The sequence below is a fragment of the Chenopodium album genome, chromosome 5 (assembly GCF_948465745.1).
Source record: "Chenopodium album chromosome 5, dcCheAlbu1.1, whole genome shotgun sequence".
In the NCBI taxonomy this organism is placed as follows: Eukaryota; Viridiplantae; Streptophyta; class Magnoliopsida; order Caryophyllales; family Amaranthaceae; genus Chenopodium; species Chenopodium album.
Window position 1 is genome coordinate 53,883,670 of NC_137838.1, and position 12,662 is coordinate 53,896,331.

Genomic DNA, 12,662 nt, shown 5'->3' on the forward strand with positions numbered 1-12,662 from the left:
TGCTCGAATGTATTTTAGAAATCATTTGTTTATTGACAGTCGGACTTGGAATCGAGAAACACTTTTTGACATAATAAGGATGACAAAATAATCTTACCTTATAGTTGATGAAGAGGCATTAAGAGACATAGGAAAAGGGCTATACACAAAAAGCACACTTGTCCGGTAGGATAAGTGGGAGATTGAAAGGAATAGTGTCCTTTGAAAAAGTGTGTTATTCAGTGGATTCAGAATTATTTGAAAGCTAATATATTCTGTAAGGTCAAGTAGTCGGAATGCCTGGGTGGAGGTCGCTTCCGATCAGTAATATTAATGCATAATTAATTTTACATCTTAATCTTGTTTGAACCCTTCGGGTCACACCCAAGCAACAAGCTACAACAGCCCGCACTCGGAGTGCGCGTCATGCTAGCAGCGTGCAGCAGCAGCTCTCACTCGAGTGCATGGCTTGCTAGCCGCAAGTAGCAGCCCGCATCTTGTAATTAGGTAGCTGGACTATGGCGCGGGTAGCTGGGCCGTGGGTAAGGAGGAGCAAGTGGGAGCTTAGGGGGGACATGTTTCACATGGAGTGGAAGAGAGTGGGGAACAAGTTTGGTCCCCCTCTCTCCAAGTGGTCCTCACTTGCTCTCTCATAAATAGTTGACACTTGTTGATTTATTACTAGCTTGATTAAATAATTTTATTTTGCTTTAAAAATAAAATTTTAAAATCCCACTATCCCACATTGGTGGGAGAGACAATCATACTCCCATCATTTCCTATAAATACCCAAGTAAGGGCATTGGAAATGATGCTTGAGTAAAAATTGTAAAGGGCATCACTAGTAAGTGAACACCCTTGAACTCAAGAGTTGGAAAAGGTATCACATTTTAGTGAAAGCCTTTGAACTCAATTACACGGGTTTTATTAGTTGGGTCTTGCTAACCCCAAGACATTGGACCTTTTCGGTATTTGTTGGTGCGGGTGGATCAACGTTGGAGGCTTCGTGTTTTCGATGCTAGCTTTGAATTAAGAGCCCATTCGGTCAGGCGAAGCATGCTGTTAGTTGAGACGAACACTACAAGAGGGGGTGAATTGTATGTGAGTTCCTAATGACTACTTTTGCGGAATAATAAAACAATGCATATAGGAACTTGCAAAGACACACATATTTTACGAGGAAACCTTCTAGGGCCCAACTAGAAGTAAAAACTCGACCCTATCTTGGGGATTCTAACCACAAAACAACTTCACTATAATGGGGCAAACACCACGTTACAACCTACTATAATCAGACCTTTACTCACAAGTTCCAGAACTAACTTGCTACACATTAGGACCCTATCCTACCCAATCTAAGTCCCACACTTAGATTCACTCGTACTCCCAAAGTACTAACTCACTCAACTTCACTCTAGAAGCCTACACACTCTGTATGCAAACAAAAAACACACAAACACCAAAATAATCCAACCAATACAAATAATATGACACCTAGTATATGTTAGGCAAGTTATGCACGAAACCCGGAACTAATATGACAAGGTTAGAAACTTGGCAAACTTACACTATTAAAGCTCTATGATTTCTCCACGCATAAACTCACAAAAACCAAATGTAATGAGATCTCTACTATTTATACAAGTATATCTCGTATAGCAAGTTGGTTTTATAAAAGATAAAGATGATAACTTGCCTTATCACAAGAACACGGTTTATGTAAATCAATTTTTGAGAAAATCTTTTATCGGAAATAAGATAGAAAGAAAGATATTAAAAATAATAAAATCTTTTTAACAAACTAATTTTAAGAAATAGATTTGACTAAAATATTTTCATAAAATCTATCCTTTTGTCTTTTTCCAATTTTATCTTAATTGCCAAGAAACTGGTCACGCTTCTAATAGATTTTGTGCACAATATACTTAACATATTTAACAACAAATCTAAAAAAAAAATTTAACTAAAAGTGTTGTTGTGCTGATCTTTGTATAGTAAAAATACTTGGGCTTCATGCAGGCTAAGATTCCCAAGAACCTTACTGTATTTAAACGCATTCCAGGCTAATATCTCAGCTCGCTGTCTTCAAGTTCCTGTTAGGGAACGTTCTTGTTAGGGAACTTAGTTCTTGTTAGAGAACTCTTCTTCTTCTCTGTTTTAACTTCAATTTTAAAGGCTTCTTTAAGACTTCATAGCTTGAGTTACTTTTCCATCACCAAGATCTATTTCACCTGTACTATTCAAACACTCATATGCCTTTATTAGTTGTGTTTGCTTTATTTTAAGTTCATCATCATCAAAACCTTTAAGCTTCAACACACGCTTTAAAAAGGTAATCGTTTTATATTAATCTTGTGATTAATTTAATTATGTTTATGGTTTTATTTATTGCGAGTGCGGTCTTGTTTTTGGGTTTGTTTCCGCGGTGATAAAGACTCATCAAACCCGAACGTCTAGTAGGAGGATTGATATCCCGTCCCATTCCATCCGTTATCTGAGGTCGATCGGTATTGTCGAGGATCATATTGCTAATGCACTAGAGGGTTTAAGACAGGACAAGAGCCAGGAGTCCCTGCCTAAGGACTTCGATCCTATAAGCTTTCTAACACATCTTTCACTCTTTTTAATATTGCTTGTTACTGATTTGTTGCTTTCAAGTCACGCACTCGGATATAATGGGCATGATGAATCTTGCTGATGCTCTGAAATATTGCATCATCAAGCTGCGACATGGCAAAAGCTGTCGGAGAGGTTACGATGATATGTATGAGTTATATTTGCATGTCTTTTCCATGTTTGCTTTTTTTTTTTTTTGCTTTACCTTACACTACTAACATTCATTTGGATTTTTTCAAGAGAGGGAAAGATATCGCTTACGTTCAAGGCATATTGAGTCAGAAAATGGGGAGCCTTGTTGCCACAAATGATTCCTTGATATTCGGCAGCCTTTTATGACCCTATGGCAGCAGCCTTTGACTTCTTAATTGTTTCAGCATTTTCAGACGCAATAGAAGCATCCTCAGCCTTCTCAATCGTTCCAGCATTTTCAGACCCAGGGGCAGCAGCCTTCGTCATCTCAGCTATTTCAGCCTTCCCAGGCTGAGCTTAGGCTGATCATTACCCTTGTGGATAAGGGCTTACATCATGTTCCAGTGTCCGGGACGATGCCTCCACGGATGAAGCCTATGTCTTCGAGTAACCCTATGCAGTTTACCGGTTGGTCAAGGCCTTTCATGACTTTGTCTTCTACCCTACGGGAGTCGCGGGGACTAGTATGGACACTACTCTTCGCACTCGAACGATGGATGGTATTTTTGGTGCGCCATTCCCTTACTCGCAGCCCGATTAGGACATTGATCCTATTTCTTCTTGATATGAAGAATTTTGACCGAGGGTTTTTATTATGTGCTTTGTTGATGACACTTGACATTATTTATGCATCATGACTCACTTTGTACATTTTATTCACACTTTTTGTATTTGACTCTTTATTTATTCAATTAGTGTGTATGTTAGTGTGTGCTTGTGACTGTTTGTGTGTGATTGTGTATTTATTAACGATGTGAAAAAAAATCGTATTTTTTCGTAAGTGTAAGGTACCGACCTTGTCCTAAAAAGTAAAAAACAAAGAAAGGAAAATGTTTTACAACTTCCACAAAATAAAAAGAAAGAAAAATGGGACAAGTTTTACTCCTTCCCTATAATTAAAAGAAATAAAATAAAATGGGACAATTTTACAACTTCCCCAAAATAAAAAAGAAATAAAAATCAAATGGGGAAAGTTTTATTACTTCCTCGAAAATAATTAAAAATAAATAAAATAAAGTGGGAAGAGGCCTATTATTAGGGCAGTTTCTTTCTCGATTAGATTGAATTTGTACTTTCATCCCCGAACTTCCAGTTTTGGTTCCAGACCTATTGGAGTTAACGATCTCCTGGATCGTTAAGGGGTGTAACCTTCACCTCGTGAACGGTTTACAAGTTCCTAAAACTTGTTGGCGACTCTTTTCCTCTAGCTTCCTTCTCGTTGGATGCCACCATGCTTAAGTGTATGATCACAGTGGGGTTAAAGTTTGGGGTAATGCTTGAAATATTCCCTACATTTTTTGGCGACTCCACTGGGGAGGATTTCTATTTTAATTTTTGAAATTTATTTCGGCAATGATTTAGAATGAGTGGGTGAGACTCGAAAAGTTCTAAGTATTTCAAGTGCGTAATTTTGATTAACATTATTCTCATATGCATAAAAAAGATCTCATTGGAAACACCATCCGTAATGAGTTAAAACATAGGCTTTTTACACGTAGGAAATTTGAGGAATATCTTTCACAACTAGGATGAAAATAATGCTGCTAGAAACTGGAAAAGTTTATCGAGCACAGAAAGCTGCTGAGGCATGTAGGAACTGGCTGCCAGAAAACAGAGTATGTCGCCGATGATATGACTCTGTCGCCAGGCGACACATCTGTCGCCAGGCGACATAACTATATTGCAGCGACAGCCTCTATTCGTTGGCGTCAAGTTCTTCCAATACCGAGCCAGAAATATGCGTTCTAATTTTGACCAGTTTTTAGAACTATTTGCTCGATCCTACTTCCTGATTGAGTTTTGCTCACTTTTTTGAAACCCAAATGTGTTGTTCATATGTACATAATCCTTTGGGAATTCATGCTCCAATTACCTGATTGAACGCCCTGTGCAACAAAGGGTACATCCGAGAATGTTGAATTCACCAAACCATGGAAGCGAGTTTTTAACTCGCGGTGTCCCATCCAATCGCGCCAACCCTTCAAAAGGTAAGGCTTATGCGTGGTGCATCTGGACAATTAACCATGGACCCTATTTGACTAACCCATATCTCGAACTTTAGAGAACTAGAGCCATGGTTATGTTTCAAACTCATTGCATCATATTGTGCCTACTTGACTAATTGTGCATTATTGTTGTGCATACTTTATGTGCCTTTCCTAACCGTTTGTTGACTTGTGTTTAAGACTAAATAAATTGATTAATGACTAAAAGGACTTTGCCTAATTAATTAATTAATTAATCCGAGTAATTAAAGTCTAATAATTTAATCGAATTGACTTAGTACGACTTTAGGCATGTCCCATAGAGTAATAATACCGAAAGCAGTCCCAAATTAACGCTCCAGCAATGATGCCACAATTTGGACTGCAGCGCCAGACTTTTTTGTGCAACGCCTGGCGACAGCTTTGTCATCTGGCGCTGCACTGCAAAGTTCGGCGACAGTCCTATTGCTATGGCGACAGTTCGGCATTTTGCGCGAGTCATCACTGTAAGTCTAATTTAACAGTTTGCTAATCAATTCGATCATTTTATTAATAACGGTACCTTTGTAAAGTCCTTAATTGAGTCTAGATACTAAGTCCCATGGTCTTACACAAGAGTCAAAGCATGTCACTTGCATTCACAATATAAAGCACACACTAATATGTATATACACTTTGACCATGTCTAGAGAGTCTTGTATGCGCGTGTTTTCCGTCAATTTTTTAGGTGGGTAAGTCAGTTATTAATCCTCCAATTAAACCACTTGTTTGAACCATATACTTGATTCCTAAAAATATACACCCTATTTTTGCTTTTTTCTTTTTCTTTATAAACCTGTAAAGTCAAAGTCAATTTGAGTCAAGTCATTAAAACAAAAATGGTTTAATTTACATCGCGTGGTCAAGAAAGGAAGGGTGTTTGATCAAAGACAACCTTTTCATTCAAATACAACTTTTTGACAAACCAATCGCTCGAAAGAGGAAAGCTATGAAGAAAATGGATACTCAGGAAGAAGTCAACGAACTAAGGAATCAATAAACTGATATATCTGAAGTGTTGAAGGCTTTAACCCTTCAAATTAATGATCCCGTAAAGCAACAACAAATGGAGCTTATGCAAGAAAGCTTTAGCAAGCTATCTAGTAACTACAAGTTTTAGGGCATTAGTTCACAAGGGGTCTCGGTGGACAAGGAGCTTTTTGCGCAGAAGTTCAATGCCAACGACATCCCAAAATTCAAGGCAACTGACAACCCTTATTTCCATTTAAGAGCTTTTGAAACAATAATGAGTATTAAGGGTATTGATAAAAAAGTATTTCCTTCTTTATTTTCCTTATCTCTTGAAACTGTTTGCCAACAATGGTTATTCTCCCTTGACAAAGAGAAGACCTCTACCAATAGTAAACGCTTTCATTGATAGGTATAAGTGCAATATTCAAGTTGAAACTAATTATAGGGAACTTGAAATACTGAAACAAAAATAGAATGAAGGTTTCACTTCTTTCTTCAATAAATGGAGAGAATCCTCTGCTAGGATGATCGAAGTACCAAGAGAAAAAGAATCTGTGAGGTTGTTCATCAAGAACCTTCAAGAGAAGTACTCCAAGCATCTGAAATATCAAAATAATCTACACACCTTAAAGGCCATCTATGACATTGGAATTAACATTGAAGACGACCTTGCTAAACTAAAAGCTGCTAATAATAACTCCAACAGTGGCTAGAAAGGCAAGAAGAACGACAATCCTTTTTCTTCCAAAACCACCCACTCAAACAATGTTAGCACCTTTAACTTGAATGAAGTCCTTGCTATGAACAACCAAGAACAAAAGAAACCATTTAGGAGGAACTTTACTTCTATTGGTATGAGTTATGACACCGCATTTGACCGACTGAATGCAAAAGGTCTTATAACTCCTATTGGACCATTTGGGGACCCACCAGTTGAAAAGAGGACATCTAATTGGAACCCCAATGCGTACTGTAAATATCACAAAGGTAGGGGCCATCTCACTGAAAATTGTTGGAAGCTAAGGAAGTTATCCAAGATTTAATTGATAACAATAAACTATCATTGCCCCCTGCCAGTAAGAAGCCAAGAATCGATAATGCACCTCTCTCCCGTGCCTTAGCCATCTTTGATGAGGAAAACGATGTTGATCCATCATCCCTCATCAAACCTATTAAGGAAATTCATGCTATTGAAGAAGAGGAAGAGATTTTTTCGATGTCATGGATGATGTGCGAATTATTATATGGTCCATGTGGGAGGGAATAGGCTTAGTACGTGAGGCTCTTGAATTTGCAAAGAAACAAGGGGAGGAACCTCAGAAAAAGTATAACAAAATTCCTTCCACGAAGGAAAACATTCCCTCTACAAATAATTGACACACCCAAGAAGAGTAATAAACTCTATACTCCAATTGGGACTACTTATGCTAAATGTTCCAAATGCTCTCCGAGAATGGTAAGGTCAAACCTCTCGAATGGAGACCATTTGAATCTCTAAAGAGGACAAATAGGTTCTACTGTCCATACCATCAATCAAGAGGACATACTATTGAAAACTATTTTAAATTTAAATATTTAATTCAGAAGATAATTGATGATAAGAAGTTAGTTCAAATCCTAGAAGAAGAAGACATAAGCATCAATGGGGTTTGGGAAATCGATGAAGAAGACATCTACTTAAAAGACATGGAACAACCTCCACTTTCGGTGTCGTATTCAGTAGGTGACTTTTGGGATTAAAAGGATTCACCTATAGACGTCCTCACAAGATCTGGGAGAATGCAACCTCCTGTCTCTACACAACCTATTCCAACTGTGCAGTAAATTCCCATACCTATCATAGAAGACAATGATATTGTCAAGCAATTCAAAAAGACGAAGGTCGAGATGAATGTATGGAAACTCCTATCCACGTCTCGAGAACATAGGTTGGCAGTAATGAATGCCTTAGATAAGATAAGGATAGATTCCAACACCACTCTTGAGGGGTTGGCTAACTTCCTTACGAGTGATCTCCCTAGTCCTATCAACTTGATCACCTTTTCTGACAAAGATTTACCTCTAGAAGGTGACAAGCATTACAAGGAACTAAACCTCACAGTAGTCTGCAAGAGAATGAACGTCCCAATGACTCTTATAGACAATGAATTGGCGATTAATGTCTGTCCACTCAGAACTGCGAGGATGTTAGGCATAAGGGATAAAGACTTAACTCCGTCAACTCAAGGAATAAGAGCTTATGATAATACTCGTCACCAAGCTCTTGGTAAAATTACTATGAATATATTGGCGGGAGCGATAGAACATGCCACTACCTTTCAAGTGGTAGATATTAAAGCTTCATTCAACTTGTTGTTGGGACGCCCTTGGCTTCATAACCTCAAGGTCATCCCCTCATCTCTTCACCAACAGGTAAAAGCCATAGTTGGAGGAATCCCCATCACAATTGATGCTTTACCCATGAGGATTAAAGCTGTGGAAAATCCGATCATTAATGTGGAGCATGATGAAGATGATGAAGACTTGTGGGGCTTTAATGAAGAGGTCTCCTTAATCGAGGAGGATGAAAGGATCCCTCTCTGTCACGACCCCCACTCCAATATGACAGTAAATGCTATTCTTCAGAGACAATGGCATTTTCTTAGAACGACTCTAGGAAAGAAAAAGGAGATAGCAAAACAGCTGGAATTACCTTGCCTCCCTAAGTTAGATATTTTCAGACTTGGTTTCGAACCGACTCGGGAAGATCTTAAGCGAGCCCAGGAAAGGTCTAAGGTGCGTAGGCACGCTCGCATACAAAAGAAAGCAATCCCAATGGATCATTATCCTCTTACTCTCAATGGACAGTTCATAAGAGAAGGAGAAGACTATCCATGCTACGAATTTCCTGAACCTTTTGTTGTAAATGGCATAAGGCAACCGGGATTTGAAATCTTTCTGGATTGCTACTTTCTATATGAAATCCCAAATCCTATTCACAAGGAGAAAGCACCCCCATGCTTTAACTTTAATGTCATGGGATTACTATTTGGGCGAGAAAAAGATGAGCCAAAATATACAGAGGATAACTCCTCAATCATCCAAACGGTCCTACAAAGCGAGAACTTTGACCCTTCAAAGCTCATCACTCCAGCGGAAAGATTAATATAAGGGTGGTGCAAGAAGGTTAAGGTGACTACTCCAAGTGGAAGAAAAATATCCATAACGACAGGGCAAGGACCGATGTTCGAAGAGTCGTCAGAGTTAGTGTCCTTTCCTGCAGAGTAGTCCAAGTCTTTAGTTGTAGCACCCCCTCCTTCTTCTATTTCTACTCCTAGGATAGTTAGTAATCAAGTTCTTGAGGACATTTCCCTTTTTGATGTAATGATTTCAGAGTTTAATAATATGTCTTCTTTTGCTTACTCCTCGTGTTTTTCATTAACCCAAGATGACGAGCATTTCTTAACTAACAATGAAAATGACAATGGAATTATTAAAGCAACGGAAACACTTGAAAAGAAAACACTGATAATTGAGGAAACTAAGACGGTTGATATCTCAAATGATTCAACCATTAAAAGAGAAGTTAAAATCGGATTAAAACTTAATGAAGAAGAAAGAACCGATTTAATTAATCTACTTAAAAAATTCATCGATGTATTTTCTTGGTAATATGAAGATATGCCAGGCATTAATAGAGAAATAGCTCAACACACTATACCACTAATTCCAGGATTGAAACCTGTAAAACAAAAGTTGTGTTGAATGAAACTCGACGTAGCTCTTCAAAAAAAAAAAAGAAGTTCAAAGACAAATAACAGCAGGTTTTATCAGGGTATCTAAATACCCGAATGGATAGCCAACGTGGTCCCAGTTCCGAAGAAGGATGGAAGGGTAAGAATGTGTGTCAACTATCGAGACTTAAATAAGGAAAGTCCAAATGACGACTTCCCTTTACCACACATCGATATTTTGGTAGATAATACAACAAATCACGCACTTCTCTCGTTTATGGATGGATACGCGGGGTACAATCAAATTCTCATGGCTAGAAGACATGGAGAAAACAACATTCATAACACCATGGGGTAATTACTATTACACGGTAATGCCATTCGGGTTAAAAAATGCGGGTGCTACTTAGCAACGAGCAGCGACTGCCTTACTCCGTGACATAATGCACAAAGAGGTTGAAGTATATGTAGACGACATGATTGTGAAGTCAAAAGATCGCCCAAGACACCAAGTAGCCTTGAGAAAATTCTTCGAAAGGCTAGGAAAATACAACATGAGGTTGAATCCATCCAAGTGTGCTTTTAGAGTCACCTCATGCAAGCTTTTAGGATATGTCATAAGCTATAGAGGAATAAAGATAGACCCAACCAAGATCAAGGAAATCATGTCAATGCCACCTCCTAAAACCGAGACACAAATTTGAGGATTTATTGGCCGATTCCAATATATAACTAGGTTCATATCGAAACTAACAATGATATGTGAACCAATATTCAAGAAGCTCAAAAATAATGTACCAGTAATATGGGATGATGAGTGTCCAAAAGCCTTTGAAAAGATCAAATCCTATCTTGCAAATCCTCCCGTATTAGTACCAGCACTTCTAGGGATTCCTTTTAGGTTGTACTTAACAATAACCAAGGAGAGAATGGGAGCCATGATTGCACAAGAAGTAGAAGGTAAAGAAAATGCAATTTACAATCTAAGCAAAAAGATGCTCGAGTATGAAGTACGCTATACACCGCTTGAGAAATTGTGCCTCACATTGGTGTGGGCCACAATCAAGCTAAGACATTACATGCTTGTGCATACAGTCTTTATAGTTTCCTGAATGGATCCACTTAAGTATCTATTTGAGAAATCTATAATCAATGGACGTATATCAAGGTGGATAGTCAACTTAGCCCAGTTCGATTTGAGATTCGTGCCTCAAAAGTCTATCGAAGGATCTGTGGTCTCAGATTTCCTAGCGGATTTTCCAATAGAGGATTCAACGCCAGTACACGACAATGAATTTCCAGACGAAGACTTAATGGTCACAGAAGATGATACTTGGACTTTATACTTCGATGGAGCCTCAAACAAAAAGGGATGTGGCGTTGGAGTATTATTAGTGTCACCTAAAGAAGAGCACGTTCCAATCTCTATAAAGCTAGGTTTCGACGTTACCAACAACGCTGCTGAATACGAAGCATGCATGGTAGGCCTTGAAACAACTTTGGAATTGGGAGTAAAGAAATTACGAATATTCGGGGATTCTTCATTGATCATCAATCAGATTTCTAAAAGATGGAAAGTAAGGAGCGAAAGTCTAGCCCCTTACCAAACTTATTTGGAAACTCTCACCAATCAGTTAGGAAAGGTGGAATACACTTATCTACCTAGAGAGGAAAATCAATTTCCTGATGCTTTGGCTAGACTAGCCTCAATGGAGAAATCGAGCAAATGCCTCTAACTATAGAGAAAAGACACAAACCAAATTATATTCAAGCCATAAAAGACGATGAAGTGATCCAAGATGAAGAAAAAAAGAAGAAGAAGACCCTTGGTATACGGATATACTTAATTATGTCACCAAAGGAGAATACCCTCCTCATGCTAACAAAAGAGCAAAACGAGTATTAAGACTCTTGTCTTCCCAATACGTACTCATAGACAACGAGTTACATAAACAGGTACCTAAGGGTCGAGCTCTCTTATGTGTAGGGAAAAAAGATTCTCAAAGAGCTATGAGGATAGTCCACGAAGGCATTTGTGGAACCCATGTTAATGGCAAAATGCTAGTCCAAAAGATAATGCGAGAAGGGTACTATTGGACTACCATGAATAGGGATTGTCATCAATATGTAAAAAGATGCCCTAAATGCCAAATTTATGCTAATCTACAACATGTTCCTCCATGTCTACTTTACACCTACACTTCACCATGGCCATTCTCTACATGGGGAATTGATATTATCGGTAAAATTACCCCACCTGGGACAGGAGGTCACGAATACATCCTCGTAGCGATTGATTACTTCACAAAGTGGGATGAAGCACAATCATATACTAAACTCACTGCAAAACCTCTAGCATTCTTTATCGAAAGGAATATCATTTGTCGATACAAAGTCCCACATGAAATGATAATTGACAATAGAACTCAATTTCAAGCTGAATGTGAAGAATTGCTATAAAAATATGGCATTCAACACCATCATTCTTCCCCCTATAGACCTCAAGCAAACGGTGCAGTTGAGGCAGCTAATAAAAATCTAAAGACGATCATTGACAGGGTAAAGTCGTATCCCCTAATTAAAAGTAATTCTTAAATCCTCTAACTAACGTAGATAGGGAAGTAGGGTCGAATCCACAAAAAAACGGATCTTTCTATTCCTAATTAACTAATATAATCTAGATTACGAGGTAACTAATATTTGTAATTGAATAATAAACTAAACTACGGAGATCAAGAATAAGGAGAAAATAATATATAAAAGGATCTAGGGCATAGGTTCAACAATAAATAATATTCCAGGGTAGAATATAAAAATCATTCATCAATGCGTATATTAATTAGATTATAAAGGGCTTTCGCTACGTATTATAATCACACAATTAATTTACCGGTATTAAATCTCATCTTTCGAATCTCGACCTAACAGTTTATAAATTAACCTGCCTATTGAAACTAGACCTAAACATCAATTCTCATCTGTCGAATCTCGAATCATTATTCTCAAAATCATGCATAAAAGATCAGGCCTAATATAGTCGTAAAGCATTAAATCAATCAATAGGAAATTAATCTAGCATTGATAATTAACAACAATAAATTACCTCTTCATATTATTTATGGATCTCCATAAACCCTAGAAATAGAATTACTCACACATAATAGGA